Below are 27,516 nucleotides of genomic sequence, written 5' to 3'. Positions count from 1 at the left end.
CAGGCTGAGAAGCTTGAATGTCCAAAAGAAAAAAAATGATATTTTGGAGAAACACTATCCATATAGACATCTTTCAACTATAGCGCCTGACTTACTGAAGGTAATTTATTGAAGGCTGCTGTGAGACCAGATGCTTATCTAGAACATATTAACAGATGGGAACTTTGCCTGAAAGTAAATATACAAAGATTGTCACTTTACCATTGCTTTTAGTACTGCTGAGACTCACAATTATGTTCACTTTGAAAGTACAACAAACAAAAAGCTTAACTGTTTAAAGGGAATCTCATCAGTATCACTGCACTAACCTATAGTACAGGCTTGAAATGTAAGTGATGCTAATGACTATGCTGATGACAATGATACTTACTGGTCCCTGCTCCATGCCTCTGTTTGACTGCATTACCGGATCTTGGGTACATACAAATGACCTGCTTGGTGCACAGGTGGCAATCCCAAGCTACACGTGCACAGTGACGTCCACCCTGGATCTTCATGGTAACACCTCTTCCCCTGTGCTAAGCCTCTATAGAGTAGAGCTCCATAATGCTGCAGAGGTGGTTCAACGCAGGGATTAAGCATTACCATGGAGATCCATATTGGATGTCACCATGCACCAAGCAGGTCATTTGCATGTACTGAAGAAGTGGGATTGCGGCAGAGCGGAGGCATGGAGCCAGGACTGGTAGGTATGATTGTCAACAGTATCACCTGCACTACAATCCTGTGCAACAGGATAGTGTGGGTGACACTGATGACTAGAGATAAGCGAACTTTTCAAAAATTCGATTCGGCCGATTCGCTGAATTTTTCAAAAAAGTTTGTTTTGATACAAAAAAATTTGCGGCGAATCTATATTAAAAAAGGCTATTTCTAGCCTACATACAGCCTTTATAGGGGTATAGAATACTTTGCTGTGTTCAAAAACGCATATGGAGTGTGCTGGGGTAGTGAAATAATACTGTTATTTTGAATAACATGCAGATTACCGACATCGGTTTTAGAATCACTGCCGCACAGCAGCACAATGACAGAGCCTGGTGGTGGCATCAGTGTAAGGAGACCATATAGTGACTGAATGGCACAGCGTGGTGGTGTTGGCAGCATGAGGACAGCATATAGTGGCTGAATGACACAGTGTGGACATGTTGGCAGCATGAGGACAGCATATAGTGGCTGAATGACACAGTGTGGACATGTTGGCAGCATGAGGAGACCATATAGTGGCTGAATGACACAGCGTGGAGGTGTTGGCAGCATGAGGAGACCATATAGTGGATGAATGGCACAGTCCGGAGTTGCCAGCAGCATGAGTAGGCACTAGGCCTTCACAATCCCTAAGATTAAAAGATAAATTAAGAAATTTAAACCGAAGATTTTGGATAGCGGGTGCTACCTATGATAAAATTAGAATTTCCCAGGCCCAGCAGCGGCATCAGTAAACCATATATTGCCTGAATGACACAGGCTGGAGTTGGCTGATGCATGAGTACACACTAGGGCTTAATAATCCCTAAGAAAAAACAAGACAATTTTAGAAATTTTTGAAGAAGATTTTGGATAGCGAGTGCTACCTATGAGAAAATTTAAAATTCCCAGACCCAGGCCCAGCAACAGCTTCAGTAAACCATATATTGCCTGAATGACACAGCCTGGAGTTGGCTGAGGCACGAGTACACAGCAGGGCTTCACAATCCCCCCAAAAAACACCCCAATTTTAGAAATTTTGGAAAAAGATTTTGGATAGCGGGTGCTACCTATGAGAAAATTTGAAATTCCCAGACCCAGGGCCAGCAGCGCCATCATTTTTTTATTTGAAATTTAAAACAAACTTTCAGTTTCCCGGACTCCAGCGTGTGGGTACGAAGGACCAAATCTAACAAGCCGCCACAGGGCTCATGTGGCCGTGAGATGTAGGCGCAATGTCTCCATTGCCCCGACCGGCCATTGTTTCCAAGACTTTTCGCCAAGGCAAACCATGTGAAGAACAGTGTGACACCGCCGTGCCCTGCACGCATGGTATGCTGAAGGGCCACTGAGACTTGTCCGGGCAGTGGAGGCTTAAGACACAGTGGAGGATGTGGAGTAGCACACTGTCACAGGACAAAGGGGCTGACAGAGTGTAGCAGGAAGCAGAATTGAGTGCACACCAGGGCTTCAGAATCCCAAAGAAAAAACAACCATTTAAAAAAAAAAATTAAGAATATTTAGGACAGCGGGTGCTACCAATTATATTGCCTGAATGACACAGCCTGGAGTTGGCTGATGCATGAGTATACACCAGGGCTTCAGAATCCCCCCCAAAAAACACAATTGTAGAAATTTATGAAGACTTTTGGATAGCGGGTGCTACCTAGGAGAAAATTTAAAATTCCCAGACCCAGGCCCAGCAGCGGCATCAGTAAACCATATATTGCCTGAATGACACAGCCTGGAGTTGGCTGATGCATGAGTACACACCAGGGCTTCACAATCCCCTCAAAAAAACACAGCAATTGTAGAAATTTATGAAGAAGACTTTTGGATAGCGGGTACTACCTATGAGAAAATTTGAAATTCCCAGACCCAGGCCCAGCAGCGCCATCAGTAAACCATATTGTTACGCCGAGCGCTCCGGGTCCCCGCTCCTCCCCGGAGCGCTCGCTTCACTCCCTCCGCTGCAGCGCTCCGGTCACGTCCTCTGACCCGGGGCGCTGCGATCCTGCTGCCAGCCGGGATGCGATTCGCGATGCGGGTAGCGCCCGCTCGCGATGCGCACCCCGGCTCCCCTACCTGACTCGCTCCCCGTCTGTTCTGTCCCGGCGCGCGCGGCCCCGCTCCCTAGGGCGCGCGCGCGCCGGGTCTCTGCGATTTAAAGGGCCACTGCGCCGCTGATTGGCGCAGTGGTTCCAATTAGGGTTTTCACCTGTGCACTTCCCTATATTACCTCACTTCCCTTGCACTCCCTTGCCGGATCTTGTTGCCTTAGTGCCAGTGAAAGCGTTCCTTGTGTGTTCCTTGCCTGTGTTTCCAGACCTTCTGCCGTTGCCCCTGACTACGATCCTTGCTGCCTGCCCCGACCTTCTGCTACGTCCGACCTTGCTTCTGCCTACTCCCTTGTACCGCGCCTATCTTCAGCAGCCAGAGAGGTGAGCCGTTGCTAGTGGATACGACCTGGTCACTACCGCCGCAGCAAGACCATCCCGCTTTGCGGCGGGCTCTGGTGAAAACCAGTAGTGGCTTAGAACCGGTCCACTAGCACGGTCCACGCCAATCCCTCTCTGGCACAGAGGGTCCACTACCTGCCAGCCGGCATCGTGACAGTAGATCCGGCCATGGATCCCGCTGAAGTTCCTCTGCCAGTTGTCGCTGACCTCACCACGGTGGTCGCCCAGCAGTCACAACAGATAGCGCAACAAGGCCAACAGCTGTCTCAACTGACCGTTATGCTACAACAGTTGCTACCACAGCTTCAGCAGTCATCTCCTCCGCCAGCTCCTGCACCTCCTCCGCAGCGAGTGGCCGCTCCTGGGATACGCTTATCCTTGCCGGATAAATTTGATGGGGACTCTAAGTTTTGCCGTGGCTTTCTTTCCCAATGTTCCCTGCATCTGGAGATGATGTCGGACCTGTTTCCCACTGAAAGGTCTAAGGTGGCTTTCGTAGTCAGTCTTCTGTCCGGAAAAGCCCTGTCATGGGCCACACCGCTCTGGGACCGCAATGACCCCGTCACTGCCTCTGTACACTCCTTCTTCTCGGAAATCCGAAGTGTCTTTGAGGAACCTGCCCGAGCCTCTTCTGCTGAGACTGCCCTGTTGAACCTGGTCCAGGGTAATTCTTCCGTTGGCGAGTATGCCGTACAATTCCGTACACTTGCTTCAGAATTGTCCTGGAATAATGAGGCCCTCTGCGCGACCTTCAAAAAAGGCCTATCCAGCAACATTAAAGATGTTCTGGCCGCACGAGAAATTCCTGCTAATCTACATGAACTTATTCACCTAGCCACTCGCATTGACATGCGTTTTTCTGAAAGGCGTCAGGAACTCCGCCAAGATATGGACTCTGTTCGCACGAGGCGTTTCGTCTCCTCGGCTCCTCTCTCCTCTGGTCCCCTGCAATCTGTTCCTGTGCCTCCCGCCGTGGAGGCTATGCAGGTCGACCGGTCTCGCCTGACACCTCAAGAGAGGACACGACGCCGTATGGAGAACCTCTGCCTGTACTGTGCTAGTACCGAACACTTCCTGAGGGATTGTCCTATCCGTCCTCCCCGCCTGGAAAGACGTACGCTGACTCCGCACAAAGGTGAGACAGTCCTTGATGTCTACTCTGCTTCTCCACGTCTTACTGTGCCTGTGCGGATGTCTGCCTCTGCCTTCTCCTTCTCTACAGTGGCCTTCTTGGACTCTGGATCTGCAGGAAATTTTATTTTGGCCTCTCTCGTCAACAGGTTCAACATCCCAGTGACCAGTCTCGCCAGACCCCTCTACATCAATTGTGTAAATAATGAAAGATTGGACTGTACCATACGTTTCCGCACGGAGCCCCTTTTTATGAGCATCGGATCTCATCATGAGAGGATTGAACTTTTGGTCCTCCCCAATTGCACCTCGGAGATTCTCCTTGGACTTCCCTGGCTTCAACTTCATTCCCCAACCCTGGATTGGTCCACTGGGGAGATCAAGAGTTGGGGGTCCTCTTGTTCCAAGAACTGTCTAAAACCGGTTCCCAGTAACCCTTGCCGTAACTCTGTGGTTCCTCCAGTAACCGGTCTCCCTAAGGCCTATATGGACTTCGCGGATGTTTTCTGCAAAAAACAAGCTGAGACTCTACCTCCTCACAGGCCTTATGATTGCCCTATCGACCTCCTCCCGGGTACTACTCCACCCCGGGGCAGAATTTATCCTCTCTCTGCCCCAGAGACTCTTGCCATGTCCGAATACGTCCAGGAGAATCTAAAAAAGGGCTTTATCCGTAAATCCTCCTCTCCTGCCGGAGCCGGATTTTTCTTTGTGTCCAAAAAAGATGGCTCCCTACGTCCTTGCATTGACTACCGCGGTCTTAATAAAATCACGGTTAAGAACCGCTACCCCTTACCCCTCATCTCTGAACTCTTTGATCGCCTCCAAGGTGCCCACATCTTCACTAAATTGGACTTAAGAGGCGCCTATAACCTCATCCGCATCAGAGAGGGGGACGAGTGGAAAACGGCATTTAACACCAGAGATGGACACTTTGAGTATCTGGTCATGCCCTTTGGACTGTGCAATGCCCCTGCCGTCTTCCAAGACTTTGTCAATGAAATTTTTCGTGATCTGTTATACTCCTGTGTTGTGGTATATCTGGACGATATCCTAATTTTTTCTGCCAATCTAGAAGAACACCGCCAGCATGTCCGTATGGTTCTTCAGAGACTTCGTGACAACCAACTCTATGCCAAAATTGAGAAATGTCTGTTTGAATGCCAATCTCTTCCTTTTCTAGGATATTTGGTCTCTGGCCAGGGACTACAGATGGATCCAGACAAACTCTCTGCCGTCTTAAATTGGCCACGCCCCTCCGGACTCCGTGCTATCCAACGCTTTTTGGGGTTCGCCAATTATTACAGGCAATTTATTCCACATTTTTCTACCATTGTGGCTCCTATCGTGGCTTTAACCAAGAAAAATGCTGATCCCAAGTCCTGGCCTCCTCAAGCAGAAGACTCCTTTAAACGACTCAAGTCTGCCTTTTCTTCGGCTCCCGTGCTCTCCAGACCTGACCCTTCCAAACCCTTCCTATTGGAGGTTGATGCCTCCTCAGTAGGAGCTGGAGCTGTTCTTCTACAAAAAAATCCTTCCGGGCATGCTGTCACTTGTGGTTTTTTCTCTAGGACCTTCTCTCCAGCGGAGAGGAACTACTCCATCGGGGATCGAGAGCTTCTAGCCATTAAATTAGCACTTGAGGAATGGAGGCATCTGCTGGAGGGATCAAGATTTCCTGTTATTATCTACACCGACCACAAGAACCTCTCCTACCTCCAGTCGGCCCAACGGCTGAATCCTCGCCAGGCCCGGTGGTCTCTGTTCTTTGCCCGATTTAATTTTGAGATTCACTTTCGTCCTGCCGATAAGAACATTAGGGCCGATGCTCTCTCTCGTTCCTCGGATGCCTCAGAAGTTGATCTCCCTCCGCAACACATCATTCCACCTGACTGCCTGATCTCCACTTCTCCTGCCTCCATCAGGCAGACTCCTCCAGGAAAGACCTTTGTTTCTCCACGCCAACGCCTCGGAATCCTCAAATGGGGTCACTCCTCCCATCTCGCAGGTCATGCGGGCATCAAGAAATCTGTGCAACTCATCTCCCGCTTCTATTGGTGGCCGACTCTGGAGACGGATGTTGGGGACTTTGTGCGAGCCTGCACTATCTGTGCCCGGGATAAGACTCCTCGCCAGAAGCCCGCTGGTTTTCTTCATCCTCTGCCTGTCCCCGAACAGCCTTGGTCTCTGATTGGTATGGATTTTATTACTGATTTACCCCCTTCCCGTGGCAACACCGTTATTTGGGTGGTCGTTGATCGATTCTCCAAAATGGCACATTTCATCCCTCTTCCTGGTCTTCCTTCTGCGCCTCAGTTGGCTAAACAATTTTTTGTACACATTTTTCGTCTTCACGGGTTGCCTACGCAGATTGTCTCGGATAGAGGGGTCCAATTCGTGTCTAAATTCTGGAGGGCTCTCTGTAAACAACTCAAGATTAAATTAAATTTTTCCTCTGCATATCATCCCCAGTCCAATGGACAAGTAGAAAGAATTAACCAGATCCTGGGTGATTATTTGCGACATTTTGTTTCCTCCCGCCAGGATGACTGGGCAGATCTCCTTCCATGGGCCGAATTTTCGTATAACTTCAGGGTCTCTGAATCTTCCTCCAAATCCCCATTTTTCGTGGTGTACGGCCGTCACCCTCTTCCCCCCCTCCCTACCCCCTTGCCCTCTGGTCTGCCCGCTGTGGATGAAATTTCTCGTGACCTTTCCATTATATGGAGAGAGACCCAAAATTCTCTCTTACAGGCTTCTTCACGCATGAAGAGGTTCGCGGATAAGAAAAGAAGAGCTCCCCCCGTTTTTTCCCCTGGAGACAAGGTATGGCTCTCCGCTAAATATGTCCGCTTCCGTGTCCCTAGCTACAAGTTGGGACCACGCTATCTTGGTCCTTTCAAAATTTTGTGTCAAATTAATCCTGTCTCTTATAAACTTCTTCTTCCTCCTTCTCTTCGTATCCCTAATGCCTTTCACGTCTCTCTTCTCAAACCACTCATCCTCAACCGTTTTTCTCCCAAATCTGTTCCTCCCACTCCTGTTTCCGGCTCCTCGGACGTCTTCTCGGTCAAGGAAATTTTGGCTGCCAAAAAGGTCAGAGGGAAAAATTTTTTTTTAGTAGACTGGGAGGGTTGTGGTCCTGAAGAGAGATCCTGGGAACCTGAGGACAACATCCTTGACAAAAGTCTGCTCCTCAGGTTCTCAGGCTCCAAGAAGAGGGGGAGACCCAAGGGGGGGGGTACTGTTACGCCGAGCGCTCCGGGTCCCCGCTCCTCCCCGGAGCGCTCGCTTCACTCCCTCCGCTGCAGCGCTCCGGTCACGTCCTCTGACCCGGGGCGCTGCGATCCTGCTGCCAGCCGGGATGCGATTCGCGATGCGGGTAGCGCCCGCTCGCGATGCGCACCCCGGCTCCCCTACCTGACTCGCTCCCCGTCTGTTCTGTCCCGGCGCGCGCGGCCCCGCTCCCTAGGGCGCGCGCGCCGGGTCTCTGCGATTTAAAGGGCCACTGCGCCGCTGATTGGCGCAGTGGTTCCAATTAGGGTTTTCACCTGTGCACTTCCCTATATTACCTCACTTCCCTTGCACTCCCTTGCCGGATCTTGTTGCCTTAGTGCCAGTGAAAGCGTTCCTTGTGTGTTCCTTGCCTGTGTTTCCAGACCTTCTGCCGTTGCCCCTGACTACGATCCTTGCTGCCTGCCCCGACCTTCTGCTACGTCCGACCTTGCTTCTGCCTACTCCCTTGTACCGCGCCTATCTTCAGCAGCCAGAGAGGTGAGCCGTTGCTAGTGGATACGACCTGGTCACTACCGCCGCAGCAAGACCATCCCGCTTTGCGGCGGGCTCTGGTGAAAACCAGTAGTGGCTTAGAACCGGTCCACTAGCACGGTCCACGCCAATCCCTCTCTGGCACAGAGGGTCCACTACCTGCCAGCCGGCATCGTGACACATATATTGCCTGAATGACACAGGCTGGAGTTGGCTGATGCATGAGTACGCACCAAAGCTTCACAATCCCTAATAAAAAAGACAAACATTTTTGACGAAAAATGTTGACAAAATTTTTGGACAGCGGGTGCTGTCTATATATTACCTGAATGACGCAGCCTGGAGTTGGCTGCAGCATGATGAGACCATTGAACTGTCTGATTTTTTTATTTGAAATTTAAATCAAAATGTGTGTCCCGGACCCCGCCGTATGGGTACAAAGGACCTAATCTCACAAGCACCCACAGGGCTCATGTGGCCGTAAGATGTAGGCGCAATGTCTCCATAGCCCTGACCGGCCATTTTTGTTTTTTGTACCTTTGTTTAATAACAAGCGCATATCCAAGAGTCCAGAAGATTCTATAATGCAGGACAGTGGACCACCAAAAGACATCCTTCTCTAAAATAATTTTTTTATGAAATAAAGAAGCAGAGTTCATCCCTCTCCGTATTTTTTTTGAAAATTGTAATTAAAAAATCAAATGCAACAAGCGTTCAATGGTGTAATGGTTATTATTCTGGAAAATTCTAGTTTATTACTGTGATAATTATCAGAAAATTTGAAAAAACTATTGCACCATAAATGTTGAAATTTAAATTAAGCATGTATGTATGTATTTCAAAAATCGTAAAATTAAAGGCCCAAGCCCAGAAGCATCATGAAGTCAAGTAGTTCCTGAAAGACACAGGAGCAGTCAGGAGTAGGCATCAGAAGTACGCAAGAGGTTTTCATAACCCCTTACATTGCACGATCAATCGCAAGATCGAGCAATAACAGTTGTGTTATGCCCTCAGATGTCCGGGGCTGCACGCGCACTACACTGAACGGACCAGCGTGTGTCTATCTTTCAATGACAGGTGAGGGTAACCCGCTGAACCCCGTTCGTGATAGGGATCAGGGATTGCAATTATTTGCCAGGAAAGAAGAATCCCAACTAAGTGCGGGTCATAAGCTTGAGTTCATTAAGTCCCTGCCCTTTGTACACACCGCATGTCTCTACTACTGATTGGATGGTTTAGTGAGGTTCTCGGATCAGCCCCAGCGGGGTAGGAGAAGGCCCTGGAAGAGCACCGAGAATTTAAAGATCATTGTTGAAATTTGCATTAAGCATGTATTAGCTACTGCTAAACTTCCAAAAATTAAAGGCCCAAGGCCAGAAGCATCAGTGAGGCAAGAAGTTCCTGAAAGACACAGGATGAGTCAGGAGCAGTCAGGAGCAGTACCCAAGAGGGTTTCATAACCCCTTACATTTAAAGATCAATGTTGACATTTGCATTAAGCATATATTTAGCTACTGCTAAACATACAAAAATTAAAGGCCCAAGGCCAGAAGCGTCAGTGAGGCAAGTAGTTCCTGAAAGACACAGGATGAGCCAGGAGCAGGCAATTGCAGTACCAAAGAGGGTTTCATAAGCCTAATTGATAACCCAAGAGGGTTTCATAACCAACCATCATTGGGAAGTGTTGGTGTAGCAGCATCGTCAATCTACTCTGAGGCATCTGGCTGGAAATCCTGGCTGATCCATCCCTGATTCATCTTGACAAATGTCAGTCTCTCCAAATTTTTAGTGGACAGACGAGTTCCCCTTGGGGTGACTATGGCCCCGACCCCACTAAACACCCGTTCTGATGGCACACTACTGGCCGGGCAGGACAGCTTTTCCAGGGAAAACTCTGCTAGTTGCGTCCATAAATCAAGTTTGGATGCCCAGAAGTCCAGCGGATCTTCAATGGTTGTCGGCATGGTCATGTCAAGGTATGCCACCACCTGCTGGTTCAGGTCCTGCTCCATGTCTGATAAAACAAAAAGGTAGTGTAGCTCACTCAGTAGCAATCCCGAGGTTAACTGGGAAGTCTAAATCCCACAAGACTCCAACAATTGGGCAGCAAAGAAATACAAAGAATGTATACCAGTCCTCTAGGGATAGCAGGAAAAAAAGGAGTAGGAAAATAGAAAAGTGAGAAATGGAAGGAAAGTGGAATAAATATATGTGGTCAATAATAGATGTGTGTGTATATAAGATTAAATGAATAATACATTGTAATGATCAAATACGTATGAGTGGTGAGCCAGAGATGGACCGCACATAAAAAACACAGTATAAATACACACAGTATCTATGTCACTCTATGCGCATAGAAGCCTACCCACACGTATATCAAAATGGAAACACACGTGGATTTGCAGGTCCGCACACAGAGCGACAGCACACAGGAGATATGACTAGGAAAAGAACCTGAGAATGGATAAATTGAATGTAACAATTTATTTATACAATAAAATTTATGTATATCTGGGCAGGGCCCTTGCTCCAGGTATACAAAGCAATGAATAAAAAAACGGCTAAACATAGAGAGCTATTAGTCCATCGTAAAGATAAAAATTATGCTAATATAAGAAAATGGTATTAGAACCTGTTTCAGAGTTCAGTAACAGCAGAGTTCAATAGAGTTCAATTTAAACAGTTGTAGCCAGGAGGATAGCTATTGGCTACAACTGTAACAAAGTTCAATGCAGTTCACTTATAGCTGCCGACTTTTCAGAGAATGATGATTGGATGTTGCCTACAGTGCACTGACTACATAGAATCTCTCTGTAGTAGGTCAGTTTGTCCTCCCTCTCAGTGGGTGTAAAAAAGGCCCCCATTCTGGGACGGTAGCGATGGTCTAATAAGGTGGAGATCCAGAAGTCATCCCGCTGACGAATTGTGACAATTCAGGGGTCACTACGCAAGCTTCTGAGCATGCATCGTGCCATTTGCGCCAGTGACTCGAAGGGACTACCTGCCTCCATCTCCACTGCACACTGCCACGGTGTGTCTGGGTCCTCTGTCTCGCCTTCCTCATAACCCTCCAGCTCCTCTGGCTGCTCCTGCTCCTCCTCTCCTGTCCAATCACTAGAAACACCGGCCATCTCATCCAACCTAAACTGTGCTCCACTCTGCCCCTCGTCATCCTCCACCTCCAGTTCAACCCCCACAGGGCTCATGTAGCCTTGAGATGTAGGCACAACGTCTCCATTGCTGTGACCATCCATGGTTTCAGTAATTTGTTGTAGGAAATGTAGGAGTGGAATTATGTTGTTCATGGTGTAATCCAGGCGACTTAAAATAATGTGGCTTCCTCAAAGGGCCTCAGCAAATGGCAGGTGTCACGTATGAGCTGCCACTGGTTCACATTGAAGTTACACAGGGAGTACTCCTATCTGCTTGGATCATCAAGAAATAGGTGATGGCTTTTCTTTGTTCGTATAGTCTGTCCAACATATGGAGGGTGGAATTCCAACATGTGGCAACATCACAAATAAGACCATGTTGTGGGATACTCTTTTGACGCTGCAGCTCAAGGAAGTTGTGCTTGGCGGTGTACGAGTGGCTGAAGTGCATGCACAGTTTCCTTGCCATTTTCAGGATGTTTTGCAAATGGGGTGAAGACTTGAGGAAGTGCTTGACAACCAGATTCAACACGTGTGCCATGCAGGGCGCATGTTTCACACTTCCTTGTCACAGCGCGGACACGATGTTCTTCCCGTTGTCGGTCACCATGGTTCCCATTTCCAGATTTCGTGGAGTAAGCCATACTCAAATTTCTTTACGAATGAACTTTAGCAGTTCCTCCCCTGTGTGACTCCGTTCGCCAAGGCAAACCATGTGAAGAACAGCTTGACACCGCCGTGCCCTACACACATGGTACGATGAAGGGCCACCGAGAGTTGGACGTGCAGTGGAGGACTAGGACACGGTGGAGGATGAAGAGGCCGCATTGCACACTGTAACAGGACCAACTGCCTGAGAGCGAGAGCGTGGAGGAGGAAGCGGTGTGACCTGTCCAAGTTGCTGTTGTGGCTGTGCAGGAACCACATTTACCCAGTGGGCCATAAAAGACAAGTATTGTCCCTGCCCATAGTTACAGCTCCACACGTAGGTGCTGCCGTGCACTTTTGAACACACCGACAGGCTCAAGGACTGGCCCACCTTCTCTTGTACCAACTTATGCAGGGCTGGTACTGCCTTCTTCGCAAAGAAATGATGGCTTGGGACTTTCCACCTCGGCTCAGCAGAAGCCATCAATTCTCTGAAAGGTGCAGAGTCAACCACTTGAAAAAGGAGGGACTGCAACACCAGCAACTTGGACAGGAGCACATTCAACTTCTGCGCCGTTGGATGAGTGGGCGCATACTGTTGTCTCTTGGACATGGCTTCGCCAATGGATTGTTGGTGGAATAGCTGACTAATAGCAGGAGAAGCAGGAGCGACAGAAGGAGGGTTTGACACACAGCTCCCTTCGGCTGAGGTGGTGGAGCCTTGGCTGGATGAAGGAGAGATCGGATGGCGACTGGGCGATGCAGCAGGCTGCACCACTACATCGGAGCCACAGTTCTCCCAGGCCGCTTTATGGTGGTGAAGCATGTGTTGACGCAGGGCCGTGGTGCCGTCATTGGGACCCTGGCCACGTTTCACCTTCTGCCAACAGATCTTGCATGTGGCTACGTGAACCTCCTCCAGATGCCTGATGAAAAACTGCCACACCGCCGAGTAGCTGATTTTCCCACCCGCAGTCCACAGTTGACTGCTACTGGCGCCGTCTCCAGGAACCCCTGTTCTACTATCTCCCGGAAAGGTAGGCTGCCGTGAAGCAGGTGGTCTCCCCCGGGCATGTTTGGCTCCTAAATTTCCACTCCTGCCACCACGCTGACTGCCAACCGTGCTACGGCCTTGCTGCCTCAAGGGCAACCTGCAACTCTCTTCTCCTGATGATGATGAAGCCCCTTCTGCACCCGGCTCCCAATTGTGATCGGCTTCATCATCATCAACAGGTGTGTGCACGTCACTGATGTCCTCCTCAGGTTCCCCAACAGTGTCTGCTTCAGGACCCTGAACCCTTGCAACACCGCCTCCCGCATCACTCTCCGCATCACTACTTGGCCGCCTAGCGGAGCAAGCGGCGCATCTCTCCTCCCCTTCTTGGCTGTCCAGTAGATGCTGACTGTCCTCTATTAGATCATCCTCAGTAAATAGTGGAGCTGAACCCACAGCATAAGATACTTCTTTAGGAGAGGGAACAGCATAGGACAAAGGCAATGGGAGGACAGGGACTGCTCTCGGGCCATGCCAACTGAGGGTTGTGTCTGAGGAATCCATCAACTGTTGACTGGGGGTGTCAGATGTCACTTGTGATGATGTGGATGAGCGTGTTAACCAATCGACGACGGCAGATGGGTTGCTGGTGGAGACATGACCGCTGGCTGATAACGGAAGCTAAGGCCTCTCGCTGCGACTCCTGCTGCCACTCGCCCCATGTCTGCTGTCAACTCTGCCTGAAGTATTTAGGCCTCTGCCACTCCTCTGTGTACGTCCTGGCACTTCTCTGCCTGACATACTTAGTGCGTTTATGAGGGTATTACAATACCCTACACTACTCTTTATACAGTATTTGTCTAGAACAGCAGCAGGTGATTACTTATGACTGACCTTGAACAGTATGTAGGCTCTTTACAAATTAACAGGTACAAGATGGTACACTACTTGGATGTACGTATGCGGTATGCACTATTGAGGGCAGTAATATGCGCAACTATAGGCAGAAAAAACTCTGTATTTTTTAAAAACACCAGCCGGTGAATACTATTTTTTGGACTTCGACGGTATGGAGCACCTTGACAGATTAACAGGTACTAAATGGTACAATACTTGGATGTACCTATGCGGTATGCACTGATGAGGGCAGTAATATGCGCAACTATACGCAGAAAAAATAATTATTTTTAAAAACACCAGCAGGTGATTACTTTTGCCAGGAGTCAGGACCTTACCTGTATCTAGACTTGTTACAGATACAGAATAGTAGACTGCTTTGATGTAGGCATGTGTTATGCAGCACCCCGGCCAGACCCGCTGACTGGGAGCGCTGCACTGACATTGCCGGCGGGGATGCGATTAGCATAGCGGGATGCGCCCGCTCGCGATTCGCATCCCAAGTCACTCACCTGTCCCGGTCCCCAGCTGTCACGTCCTGGCACGCGCGGCTCCGCTCCTTAGGGCGCGCGCGCGCCAGCTTTCTAAGATTTAAAGGGCCAGTGCACCAGTGATTGGTGCCTGGCCCAATCAGCCTAATTAGCTTCCACCTGCTCCCTGTCCATATTACCTCACTTCCCCTGCACTTCCTTGCCGGATCTTGTTGCCTTGTGCTAGTGAAAGTGTTTAGTGTTGTCCAAAGCCTGTGTTCCAGATCTCCTGCTATCCTCATTGACTACGAACCTTGCCGCCTGCCCCGACCTTCTGCTACGTCTGACCTTGCCTCTGCCTAGTCCTTCTGTCCCATGCCTTCTCAGCAGTCAGCGAGGTTGAGTCGTTGCCGGTGGATACGACCTGGTTGCTACCGCCGCAGCAAGACCATCCCGCTTTGCGGCGGGCTCTGGTGAAAACCAGTAGCAACCCTAGAACCGGTCCACCGACACGGTCCACGCCAATCCCTCGCTGACACAGAGGATCCACATCCAGCTAGCCGAATCCTAACACACCCTGTTGGTTTTGTGTACTATATCTGCATGTATTTATTTTCCTTTTTTGTAATTTAAATTGTCTTTTTACATTTTCTATATGTCCTTCCTTTATTTATTTTGGTAATTTAGTTCTGTACCATTGCAGAGTAGAGTCTCAAACTTTAAAGGGGTACTCCACTGGAAAACATTTTTTTTAATCAACTGGTGCCAGAAAGTTAAACAGATTTGTAAATTACTACTATTAAAAAAATCTTAATCCTTCCAGCACTTATAATCTGTTGTATGATCCACAGGAATTTATTTTCTTTTTAAATTTCCTTTCTGTCTGACCACAGTGCTCTCTGCTGACACCTATGTCCATGTCAGGAACTGTTCAGAGCAGGATAGGTTTGCTATGGGGATTTGATCCTGCTCTTGACAGTTCCTAAAATGGACAGAGGTGTCAGCAGAGAGCACTGTGGTCGGACAGAAAGGAAATTCAAAAATAAATACAACTTCCTGTGGTACATACGGCAGCTGATAAGTACTGGATAGGTTTAGATTTTTTAATAGAAGTAATTTACAAATCTGTTTAACTTTCTAGCATCAGTTGATTTAAAAAACATGTTTTCCAGTGGAGTACTCCTTTAATGGCTTTGCCTTGATACCTTAAATAACCCCTCAGTATGTTCATAGAGTATAATTTGTATAAATTATTTTTATATAAATTATACTATATAAAGATACTTATAAATTATATAATGATACTAATTCCTGTTGGACTGCTAGAAAGCATTAATACCAGTGAGTATGCCGGGTGTATTGTACAAAAACAAATTGCCCATATTTGATAAGTGCTGTCAGTCATGGTGCATGGCGTGCAAGTGGGACTGAGCTATACAATAATGTGTATTTATTATAGTCCACTTGCAACTTGCAGTGGGGGAGATGGGTCTTCTGTGATAGAGTTGAAAGTGGTGGAATGATCTTTGTTTTTGCTTTATTAAGGCATGATTGTCTCAATAATACAATTAACTCTTATGGCCCTATTACAAAGGCCAATGATAGGCCAACCAGGCTAATATTGCCCTGTGTAAGTGATTAAGTGATTGGCCAATAAATGTGAAAAAGCTCATTTGTCACCTGATCACATTCATCAGCTGTACTTAGCTCTATGTAATAGAAGAAGTGATTGGTCACCTCCACGATAATTTAGCTGTGCAATAGGCTCTGAAGGCTTCCATGCCTGAAATGTAAGATCTGCTATTAAAGGGTTACTCCGGTGAAAAACAACTTCCTGTGGAGCATACAGCAGCTAATAAGTACTGGAAGAGTTAAGATTTTTTAATAGAAGTAATTTACAAATCTGGTTAACTTTCTGGCACCAGTTGATTTAAAAAACAAAATTGTTTTTCACCGGAGACCAGTAGTGGTAACAATAAATCGCCGATATGACAGTACACTGCAATATAATGGTATTGCAGTGTACTGTATAAGCAATTGATATATTCAATTGTAGTGTACATTTTAAAAACATGTAAAATAAATTAAAATTGCCTTTACAAGCCTAATTACCCCCCTTTTATATATTTGTTTTAAATAAATGTAAACTACAGAAAATTAACATATTTGGTAGAGTTGTGTGCCAAAATGTCCAAAATGTTAAAATATATTGTACCTGTATGGTAAACACCTTAAGCAAAAGAAATATAGTAGTTAATGCCAGAAGCAATATTTTGGTCCTATCATAGTCGAGAAAACATGAAATTAAAAAAGGGATCAATAGATTCCATCGACCCCAAAATAACTTTAATCAAAAAAGCAGCTCACCTTGCAAAAACAAGGCCTTTGCACAGCTTAGACAGAATAGTAAACAAGTGTACTGCCCTCCAAAAAAACAAAAACCCATGCCATTTTTACCATATGATGACCAAATGATCACCCCACACCACACATTTGTGCAATTGTTTAGTGTTGTTTTGGTGTTGTTATTTTTTGTATATTTTTTTTTTTTTACCATTATTATTTCAATTTTACCCACAAATAATTATTCTTCTGTTTTTTATAGTGAATAATAAAGTTAAAAGAAGGATGTTAATAGTACAATTTGCCTGGCAAAAGATAAGCTTTTATGTGACTTAATGGAAAAATTAAAACATTAGGCATCTTAGAAGTTGAGGAGAAATTTTGTTTATGATTATTTAGGTTCTATTTAGTATTTAAAATTTGGTGACTCAGTACAGAATCACATGTTCTTCTGTACTCCTGCCCATTCTGTGTGGCAGATGGAGCTTCAATGTCCATCTTGGGCCCACTATCCTCAGAACTCTCTATAATCTACAGTATTATGCAATGTTATATATTGTTGCTATGGACCTTTTTGTTAGGGGAGTATGCAAAGGTGAACCAGGTGACCATAAGTCCCAGTAAGTCGATAAGCTTCTCAAAGTTCACCATGCATCTCCTTCACACTAATCTGAGCTGTAATGGATTGTACCATCTTTCCCACCTCAGTAAAGCAAACCAGTTATCCGTAACCTTGCGTCAGAGTGATTATTTGCCCTGTGCCTGGCATATGAGAAGCTGGTCTACCTAAGGTGGTGTATAGGTCAAGCACGCCCTGGCGGGAACAAGGGTAGGCGGGATGACCCTGAATCAAATGCAGCTTGCAGCCTATCAGCAGCCAGTCCCCCCTGTGATGTCACAGCCCTATATAACGGCAGCCATCTTGCGGCCAGTCACTTCAGCCTTTTATTGCAGAGAGATAGAGAGAGAGAGTCAGAGATGTGTGTTGCACAGAAAAGCATTTTTCCAGCAGCGATTCACCTCCCAGTCACCTCAGCGTTCTGTTGCACAGAGAGAGTGAGAGAGAGCAGTGTGTGTAGCACAGAAAAGCATTTTTACAGCAGCAATTCACCTCCCAGTCCCTACAGCGTTCAATTACAGAGAGGGGCAGAGAGCAGTGTGTACATCTAAGTCGTGTACTGGAGCGCATTGTCCTCCCCTTATAAGTGCATACCACATACATACATCTAAGTGGTGTACTATTTTGTTCCGGTTAAAGGGGTACTCCCGTGGAAAACTTTTTTTTAATCAACTGGTGCCAGAAAGTTAAACAGATTTGTAAATTACTTCTATTACAAAATCTTAATCCTTCCCATACTTATTAGCTGCTGAATACTAAAGAGGAAAGGGTTTTATTTTTGGAACACAGAGCTCTCTGCTGACATCATGACCACAGTGCTCTCTGCTGACATCTCTGTCCATCTTAAGAATATGCTGCTCTGGACAGTTCCTAAAATGGACAGAGATGTCAGCAGAGAGCTCTGTGTACCAAAAAGAAAACCATTTCCTCATTAGTATAAAGACCCTAAAAAGTACTTGAAAGATTAAGATTTTTTAAAGAAGTAATTTACAAACCTGTTTAACTTTCTGGCACCAGTTGATTTAAAAAAAAAGTTTTCCACGGGAGTACCCCTTTAAAGTCTTAAGGGCCTAGATACTGTGAAAGGCCAACCAAAAGTACACACTGCCTGGTGTTGTACACATATACTTTTTTTTAAGCATACTGGAATGTATTTTACTCCCCTTACAAGTGTATACCACATACGTACATCTAAGTGGTGTACTATTTTGTTCCTGCTAAATTCTTAAGCGCCTAGATACTGTGAAAGGCCAGCCAAAAGTACACACCGGTTGGTGTTGTACACAAATACTTTTTTAAGCGTACTGGAGCGCATATTTTGTTCTGTTCACCCCTTGATGACCCAGGACATACTGATACATCCTGAGTCCTCACCCTTTCTATAACGCAGGGCCACGGCATGGCCCTGCATCATGGCCGGGACCCGTGGCTAATAGCTCATGGCACTGATCGCGGTGCCACACTCTATTAACCCTTTAGACGCTGCGTTCAAAGTTGATCGTCGCATCTAAAGTGAAAGCTAATCAGTGCTGATAAGCTCAGGGGGCTGTTCGGGACCGCCGTGGCGAAACTGTGTCATCCCGAACAGCTGGAGGACACGAGGAGGGTCACCTACCTTCCTCCTGCGTGTCCGATCGCCGAATGACTGCTCAGTTTCTGAGATCCAGAATCATTGATCAATGTTATCCTATGAGATAGCCCGACCCCTATTGAGGCTCTCTGTAGGCCAGAAATAGGCGTTTTTAATAGTGATTCGCAGTGAATAAATTCGGACTGAAACACATTTTTGGGGGGAAATTCTCTAGTCCCAAGCACTGTGAGGTTGGTGCTCCTTACTGGCAAATTAGTGTTAGCAAAACAGGACTTGGTAACTTAGTGGGTAGCAACACATTGTTCCTATGTTCAAATCCCAACATTTTTGTGTGGGTTTCCTCTGGGTATTCTAGTTTCCTCTCACACTTCAAAACATACTGATAGGTGAATTTGGAATTTAGATTGTGATTGCTAATGGGGACAGAGTCCAGATAGAGTGGTGACAAGTTGTGTACCAAGCTGCAGAATATGTGAGCGCTATATAAATAAACCCAATAATTAGAAACAGGCATATAATAGCCATGCGATTAGCTGCACTGGATTCTACACCACAGTGGAGCCGTGCAGATGCTGACGTGTAATGAAGCTGCCATTGGTTTACCCGGCTACAGCTGTCAAGCTGCTGCAGCTCCTATGTGATGTAAAGAGCAGCTCAGATACAGTTCATAGGGATGAAGAGCAGCGCAATGACCCTGGAGTGGGAGCAGGTAGAGGGGAGATCTGCAGAACAGTAAAAGAAATCCTCTGTACAATGCTGCACAGGGTGATAACAGTCTAGAAGGGGGTTATATGTTACACACTATGATTTACTCTTAGCAGAGATGGCTCAGTAATAATGTCTTATCTATTAGAGATGACCCTGTACTAGAAGGTTATGATGGACATCCATGCTCAGGGCAGAGTAAATCACAGTGTGTGACTGCTAACCCCCCACTGCTATCAGCCTGAGCAGCAGGCATAAAAATGTATTCTAATATATCCAAACACTTTGTTTCTGCACAGAACGATATAGCAAATGCATTTGATTTCTCAGTCCACATGCAAAAACCAAAGTAGATGTGTGCAACTGTGCATCAATATCTTTTATGGAGATATGTAAAAATGTAATCCAATAGAAATAACTACTTTCAAAGGGTTTTCCACTCCCTTTATATGTTTTCATATCTGTTTAACATAGGAAAAAGATATATACTGCATTTACCATTATCTAATCATCTGTCCGTCTCACACTGACAGTACCCAGCTAGATGGACCAAGGACTAAAGATGGAACAAGGACTACAGATCATAGGTCTCATATAGGTCTGTCAATATAATATTTAACCCCGTAAGGACCCATTTTGGCCTTAAAGGGGTACTCCGATGGAAAACAAAGATTTTTTCCAAATCAACTGGTGCCAGAAAGTTAAGCAGATTTTTAGATTAATTCTATTAAAATATCGTAATCCTTCCAGGACTTATTGGCTGCTGTATACTACAGAGGAAGCTCTTTCCAGTCTGACCACAGTGCTCTCTGCTGACACCTCTGTCCATGTCAGGAACTGTCCAGAGCAGGAGAGATTTGCTATGGGGATTTGCTTGTACTCTGGACTTTGGAGCACTGTGGTCAGACAGAAAAGAACTACACATCTTCCACTGCAGCATACAGCAGCTAATAAGTATTGAAAGGATTACAATTTTTAAATATAAGTAATTTACAAATCTGTTTAACTTTTTGGCACCAGTTGTTTTTCACTGGAGTACTGCTTTAAGGACTTTTGTATTTAGTTTTTTCCTCCTTTCCTTTTAAAATCAATAACTTTTTAATTTTTCCACCTACAGTCCCATTGCTTTTTGCGCGACCATTTATAATTTGTAATGACAACTTACATTTTAACATAAAATGTACCGCAAAATCAAGAAAGTTATTATTTGTGGAAATTAATAAGAAAACGGCAATTTTGCAAGGTTTGTTTGGGGGGGGGGTTGGTTTTTACACAGTGCACTTCATGGCAAAAAGGACACATGATCTATATTCTGTAGGTCAATGCGATTAAAACAATACCCATTTTATACGTTTTATTTATTTATTATTGTACTACTTAAAAAAAATGCTAACTTTTCTTAACAAAATTGGTATGCATAAAATTGCCCTTTTCTGACCCCTGTAATTTTTTTATTTTACCATATATGGGCATGTATGAGGGCTCATTTTTTGCACCGCAATCTATAGTTGATGGAACTTTTTGATCGCTTTTTATAAAAATGTTTACAATATATGATGCGATTCAAAGTCTGTGCAAACAATGAAAGAGAAAAAAATCGTACCACTCACCACGTATTTACTGTTCAAACAGTTCAGGATTCATTCATGCGTGCTATACAGAAAGGTAGAAGGGAAGGGAGGGGGAGCGGACATCAGCTCCGTGGAGCTGATCAGGAGCGACGAGTCGTTTCGCAGGAGATCAGCTTGTTCACGCAGATTCAACTCCACGGAGCTGATGTCTGCTCCCCTTCCCTTCTACCTGTATGTACAGCACACATGAATAGATCCTGAACTATGTGAACACTAAATACGTGGTGAGTGCTACGATTTTTTCTCTTTCATTGTTTGCATGGATATATCCCTTTTTTTCCTCACAAGCACCGCCACATAACCCAGCAGCTTGGTCCAGCCAGATCCTTAAGGTACTTTTCTATACAAACTGTACTACATTTTTCATCAATTTTTGTGCATTGCCTTTCACAAATTCTATTGCTATTCAGTGCTGGTTTGCTTTTTTCTATATACCCGATATTAAAAATCGGTATTTTTAGTGTTTGGTATTTTTTTTACGTTTATACCATTTACCGTGCAGGATCATAAACATTATATTGTAAAAGTTTGGACATTTAGTTTTATTTAATTTTAGAGACAATTTTGTTTTTTAATTATATAACACTTGTTAAGACCCCATAGGGGACTTTAATTTGCAATCATTAGATTGCATTCACAGTGTTATGCTAAGCTTATGCATAGCATTATACAGTATGATCGGCTAAGCCCAGGCTACATCAGTAAATTTATATAACCTACACTTGTCATCTCAAAAAATAATAACCACTGATTATTACCAAAATAGACTTTAACAAAATTTGTTATACAACATCACATAATGCAGGACAGACAACCCCTATCCCATAAAACACATATACCCCATAAAACACTGGTGTCCCCTGACACATAAATCACAAATGATGGGAACATGCAAAATAGCTAATTACACCTCCATACCAAGAATAAGACTAGTTAACCTAATTCATATAAGGCTAGGTTCACACTGTGGAATTTCTGGGCAGAATTTCTGCCTGAGATTTAGCCGGCGGTACTAGGACAGCACAGACTGCATTACCATCTCCAAAGACAGCAATGCATTTTTGGGTAGATCTTTTGGGAGATCTGAGTAGAAATGCATTGACATCTATGGAGACGGCAATGCAGTCCACACGGTCCTAGTGCCGCCGGCTTGGTCTCCGGCAGAAATTCTGCCCAGAAATTCCACAGTATGAACCTAGCCTTACAGTACATCATGGAGTGTCACAATTGTCCATTACCTGTTGCAGGCATATTACCCGTGCCCATCTGAGGACCCCGTGCACCCTCAACGGATGCTGTTTCGTGGGTTGACCCACTTTGTCAGGAGGTATCCACTGATCTAGCCTGGCTAAGCCCAGGCTACATCAGTGAATTGACGATCGGAGGCACGAGGCAGGTAAGAGGAACCTCCTCCGTCATTTTAGCTTTTAGTTTTTAAAAGTAGTAAAACATAACAAAAACTGTATAAATTGATTATATTTGCAAATATACTTACCTGAAGAATAAATATTACATGTCAATTTTACTGAATGGTGAACAGCGTAAAAATGAAGCTCCCCAAAAATTTTCAATTTCTTCCCACAAATTTTTTTTTGTTTCATAGGACATGTTATGGTAAAATGAGGGATGTCATTATAAAGAACAATTGGTTCTGCAAAAAACAAGCTATCATATGGCTCTGTAAATGGAAAAAACTAATAGTTAGAACAAGCCTGGAGAAGAGCACAGCTGAACACTGCTCTCCCTGTCTAGATGCATAAGATGGACTCCACAGACCTACTATATAATCCATCTCCTAATGCAAGACAGAAAGAGAAGCACTCAGCTGGGGGCTTATTCTAGTGATCAGTCGGGGGCTGAACACCCAGACCCTGACCAATCAGAAGTTTAGATATGTCTGTGTGACAATATTAAAAGTTTTTTTTCTTAAATTACACTTTTTCTTTTAAATTATACTTTTAAGACAGTAAATTTTACCTTCTGATAAGCGCTAATAGGGCTTAAGACTGTGAGTAGCACTGGACCTTTATCTTACCTCTCCATTGTATTGTTTGTTGGTAAAATGTATGTTAATTAATATGTAAATTAGGGTGCTTGGTGCACTTTGTTGTCACTTTACCCTGAGGTTCTATTCTCACGGCAGATTTCCCGCTTGCAGAATTCTGCCTCAAATTAAAGCTTAAAGACTTCTATGGGATTCCGCATTCCCATTCACACTTCTGAATTTCCGCTTGTGGAATTCCGGCAGCGGAAATTTAGAAGTGTGAATTGAAGTGTGGAATCCCATAGAAGTCTATGGGCTTTAATTTGAGGCAGAATCAGCAAGCAGAAATTCTGCCGTGTAAATCTTCCGCCCAGAGATTCCGAGTGTGGCCAGCTGATTCAGTCGGCGCTAGGTCCACCCGTACACTGTAGTCTCCAATAGACTGCGATGTGTTCTACGAGTATTTCCTTCTGAAGAATGAGCAACGCCATTCTTCAGGCGGAAATTTACAAGCAGATTTTCCATACACAAATTCTGAAGTGTGAATTTGTGAATGGAAACCCATTCACTACACTATACATTTGAGCAAGCGGAATTCAAAGTTGAATTGCAGGCCGAAATTCCGTAGTGTGAACCTAGCCTTAGGTGCATCGATACGCTTTCCTACTCCTTTAATAGCTCCTGTTCATGAATATTCATCCAGCCCTCTGCAGTGATGTAACTCAAGGCCACTTGTCACAGCAGAGAGCCAGTTGAATATATTAATGAGGAGATGCTGTTAGAGGGCCGGGCAATGGACACAAAATATATATATATGTACACAATGGGGCGGCAAAAAAGTATTTTGGCAGCCACCAATTGTGCAAGTTCTCCCACTTAAAAAGATGAGAAGCCTGTCATTCATAGGTATACCTCAACCATGAGAGACATAATGAGGAAAAAAAATCCATAAAATCCCATTGTCTGATTTTTATAGAATTTATTTGCAAATTATGGTGGAAAATAAGTATTTGGTCACCTACAAACAAGCAAGATTTCTGGCTCTCACAGACCTGTAACTTCTTCTTTAAGAGTCTCCTCTGTCCTCCACTCGTTACCTGTATTAATGGCACCTGTTTGAACTTGCTATCAGTATAAAAAATACCTGACCACAACAGTCACACTCCAAACTCCACTATAGCCAAGACCAAAGAGCCGTCGAAGGACACCAGAAACAAAATTGTAGACCTGCACCAGGCTGGAAGACTGAGGCTAAGTTTCCACTTGGTTTTTTTTCTGGCAGTTTTTGGAAATCTGCCACTGCAGTTTTTGAGCCAAAGCCAGAAGTGTATTCAAAGGGAATGGGAAATATAAAGGAAGGACTTACACTTCTGACTTTGGCTCAAAAACTGCAGTGGCAGTTTTCCAAAAACTGCCAGAAAAAAAAACAAGTGGAAACTTAGCCTCAATCTGCAAGAGTCAGGCAGCTTGTTGTTAAGAAATCAACTGTGGGAGCAATTATTAGAAATTGGAAGACATACAAGACCACTGAAAATCTCCCTCGATCTCCACGCAAGATCTCACCCCGTGGTGTCAAAATGATCACAAGAATGGTGAGCAAAAATCCCAGAACCACATGGGGGGACCGACTGAATGACCTGCAGAGAGCAGGGACAAAAGTAACAAAGGCTACCATCAGTAACAAACTATGCCGCCAGGGACTCAAATCATGCAGTGCCAGACATGTTCCCTTGCTTAAGCCAGTGAAGTTTGTTAGAGAGCATTTGGATGATCCAGAAGAGAATTGGGAGAATGTCATATGGTCATATGAAACCAAAGTAGAATTTTTTGGTAAAAACGCCACTCGTCGTGGAGGAGAAAGAATGCTGAGTTGTATCCAAAGAACACCATACCTACTGTAAAGCATGAGGGTGGAAACATCATGCTTTTGGGCTGGTATTTCTGCAACAGGATCAGGATGACTGATCTGTGTAAAGGAAAGAATGAATGGGGCCATGTATCGTGAATTTTTTTTTTTTTTAAAACCTCCTTCCATAAGCAAGTGCATTGAAGATGAAATGTTGCTGGGTCTTTCAGCATGACAATGATCCCAAACACACCAAACGGGCAACGAAGGAGTGGCTTCATAAGAAGCATTTCAAGGTCCTGGAGTGGCCTAGCCAGTCTTCAGATGTCAACCCCATAGAAAACCTTTGGAAGGAGTTGAAAGTCCATGTTGCCCAGCGACAGCCCCAAAACATCACTGCTCTAGAGGAGATCTGAATGGAGGCATGGGCCAAAATACCAGCAACAGTGTGTGAAAACCTTGTGAAGACTTACAGAAAACGTTTGACCTCTGTCATTATTTTCCACCATAATTTGCCAATAAATTCTTTAAAATCCATGTGATTTTATGGATTTTTATTTTCTCATTATGTCTCTCAAAGTTGAGGTATACCTATGATGAGTATTACAGGCCTCGCTCATCTTTTTAAGTGGAAGAAAGTGCACTATTGGTGGTTGTCTACATTTTTTTTTGCCCTACCGTATATATATATATATATATTTGTATGTTATATATATATATATATATATATATATATATATATATATATATATATACACATATATATAGTGTTGTTTTGGGCTTTAAATTTTTTTCTATAGCAATGTCGTCTTTCACCGTCAACTGTGCCTATTTTCTCACATACAATAATGCAGCAGAAAAAAATGGGTATAAAATAGGTACAAAATTTATATTTACATAAATTGTACATAAATGGATACTATATACACAACATAAACAGTTTCAACATACTTTTCATGCTGAGTATTATTATGAATATTGATATTATTATTATCCTTTTAATAACGTGTGTATTATTTATGGTCACAAAACATAAACCACTATTAAAAAGGGAAAGGTTTTATGGAGTATTATAAAATATGACACTTATCAATCCACAGACCCACAGGCTTACATGATATGATAGACAGATATGATAGACTAAGCGAGAGTTATCTATCTACACAAGTCAAACTGGCTGAAATTTCGCAGGGTAGGTTGTGTACAAAGACATATGTATGTTTGTTATGTTCAGTCCAAGTAAATAACAGTAGGGACACCTCCATCTGTGGAAATAGCCATTGATACATTTTTAATAAATTCTACCACTCCTTAAAGGTTAAATCCTTTCATGCTTATATTTTTCACAGGGCAGGGACCAACGATGTTTTCAATTAAGCTTCTATCTGCTAAATAAACTATAGCTGACATTCAGTGGCACATGGCAGAGGCAGATCTGGGCTGAAGTAATTCTTATGTCACTGAAGAACAATGAGCAGGAGATTTGCAAATGTCAACAAAACAGAAGAGCTCGACAATAGACACATATAAGACAATATATAAAAGAAATGTTGTTGTAGGGGGCAATCCATTGCTAGATTGAAATATTACATAACAATGTCATTGTTGTGGCTGCAATAAAGCACAATTAGGAAATCCACCTACCTATGAAAACCATGAAATGAAGTATGCTTTATCTATAGGATTGTCATGGTAACAGATAGGCGCAGAACCCCCGCTTTGAAGCGTTCTCGCACAAGGAGCTTTCACATATAAGTTGTAAAAACTTATGCCTTGATTGTTATTTACAGCCAACATTTTGCAGCATCTGGAGAAAGGTGCTTTGCACATTCCAGAGACTGAACAATTGATTTTTTTTTTTCAGGGCCATATCTGTCAACACTAAAACAGTTCCTGAAGCAGAATCTTAAACCTGAAATTGAACTACTTCCCGGCCAGTCTTTCCAAAAGGTACAGAGGTTAGTTGTCAGCTGCTTGCAATAACATACCTCTCCCTCAACAGCAGCTCTCATTAAATCCAGGAGCAAAGCACAGTTCCCTCCTGCTATTTATAGAAATGCTAGACTTGCTACAATAGCAGACGGCATTGGAAATAATTAGTCATCCATCGCTGGTGTCTTTGCTAAAAAACGAGACTCCATTAATGTCAAATATCCCTAATTTTCATATCAATTTCCAGGTTCTGAGAAGTGCAGATCTCATTTCATGTTTTCAAAGCTATCTAATTCAAGCAATAAATATATCCGCCGAGAGAAGGAAGACGGGAAGGGAAGACAGTATTTGATTTGGAGTATGAGACGGCAATATCTGACCTGGTTTTATTGGACACTTGTGTTTTCTCCAGTTAAAGTGGCATTAGAATAATACACCTGTGATCAGTTTTCCAACCCCGACAATTGTAAGTTGGCAATTTACTTCAGGCTCCTAATAGCTGTGTTTTATGAAAACAATATGGGACGCTTCTTTTTATGATGCACGTGTTTTAGCTCTTCGTGAGACACATTTTATACAAGGTTGCAACATCTCAGACACGGTCAATATTTCATAATGTCAAACTGCTAAATGATAGCCCCAGAAACATTGATTCA

The 27,516-nt window shown here is 44.5% G+C and overlaps 1 long non-coding RNA gene across 1 annotated transcript; it reads left to right on the top strand.

Annotated features, from left to right (window-relative positions):
- Nucleotides 1-27,307, top strand: LOC130309209 (uncharacterized). Its single transcript, XR_008857912.1, has 3 exons — nucleotides 1-100; nucleotides 26,793-26,886; nucleotides 27,108-27,307. It is a non-coding gene; the product is annotated as an uncharacterized LOC130309209 (long non-coding RNA).
- The last annotated feature ends 209 nt before the right edge of the window (nucleotides 27,308-27,516 follow it).

Source organism: Hyla sarda, chromosome 1 (assembly GCF_029499605.1).
Source record: "Hyla sarda isolate aHylSar1 chromosome 1, aHylSar1.hap1, whole genome shotgun sequence".
Classification (NCBI taxonomy): Eukaryota; Metazoa; Chordata; class Amphibia; order Anura; family Hylidae; genus Hyla; species Hyla sarda.
Note: the sequence above shows the minus strand (reverse complement) of the source record. Positions and strands in the feature narration are given on the sequence as shown.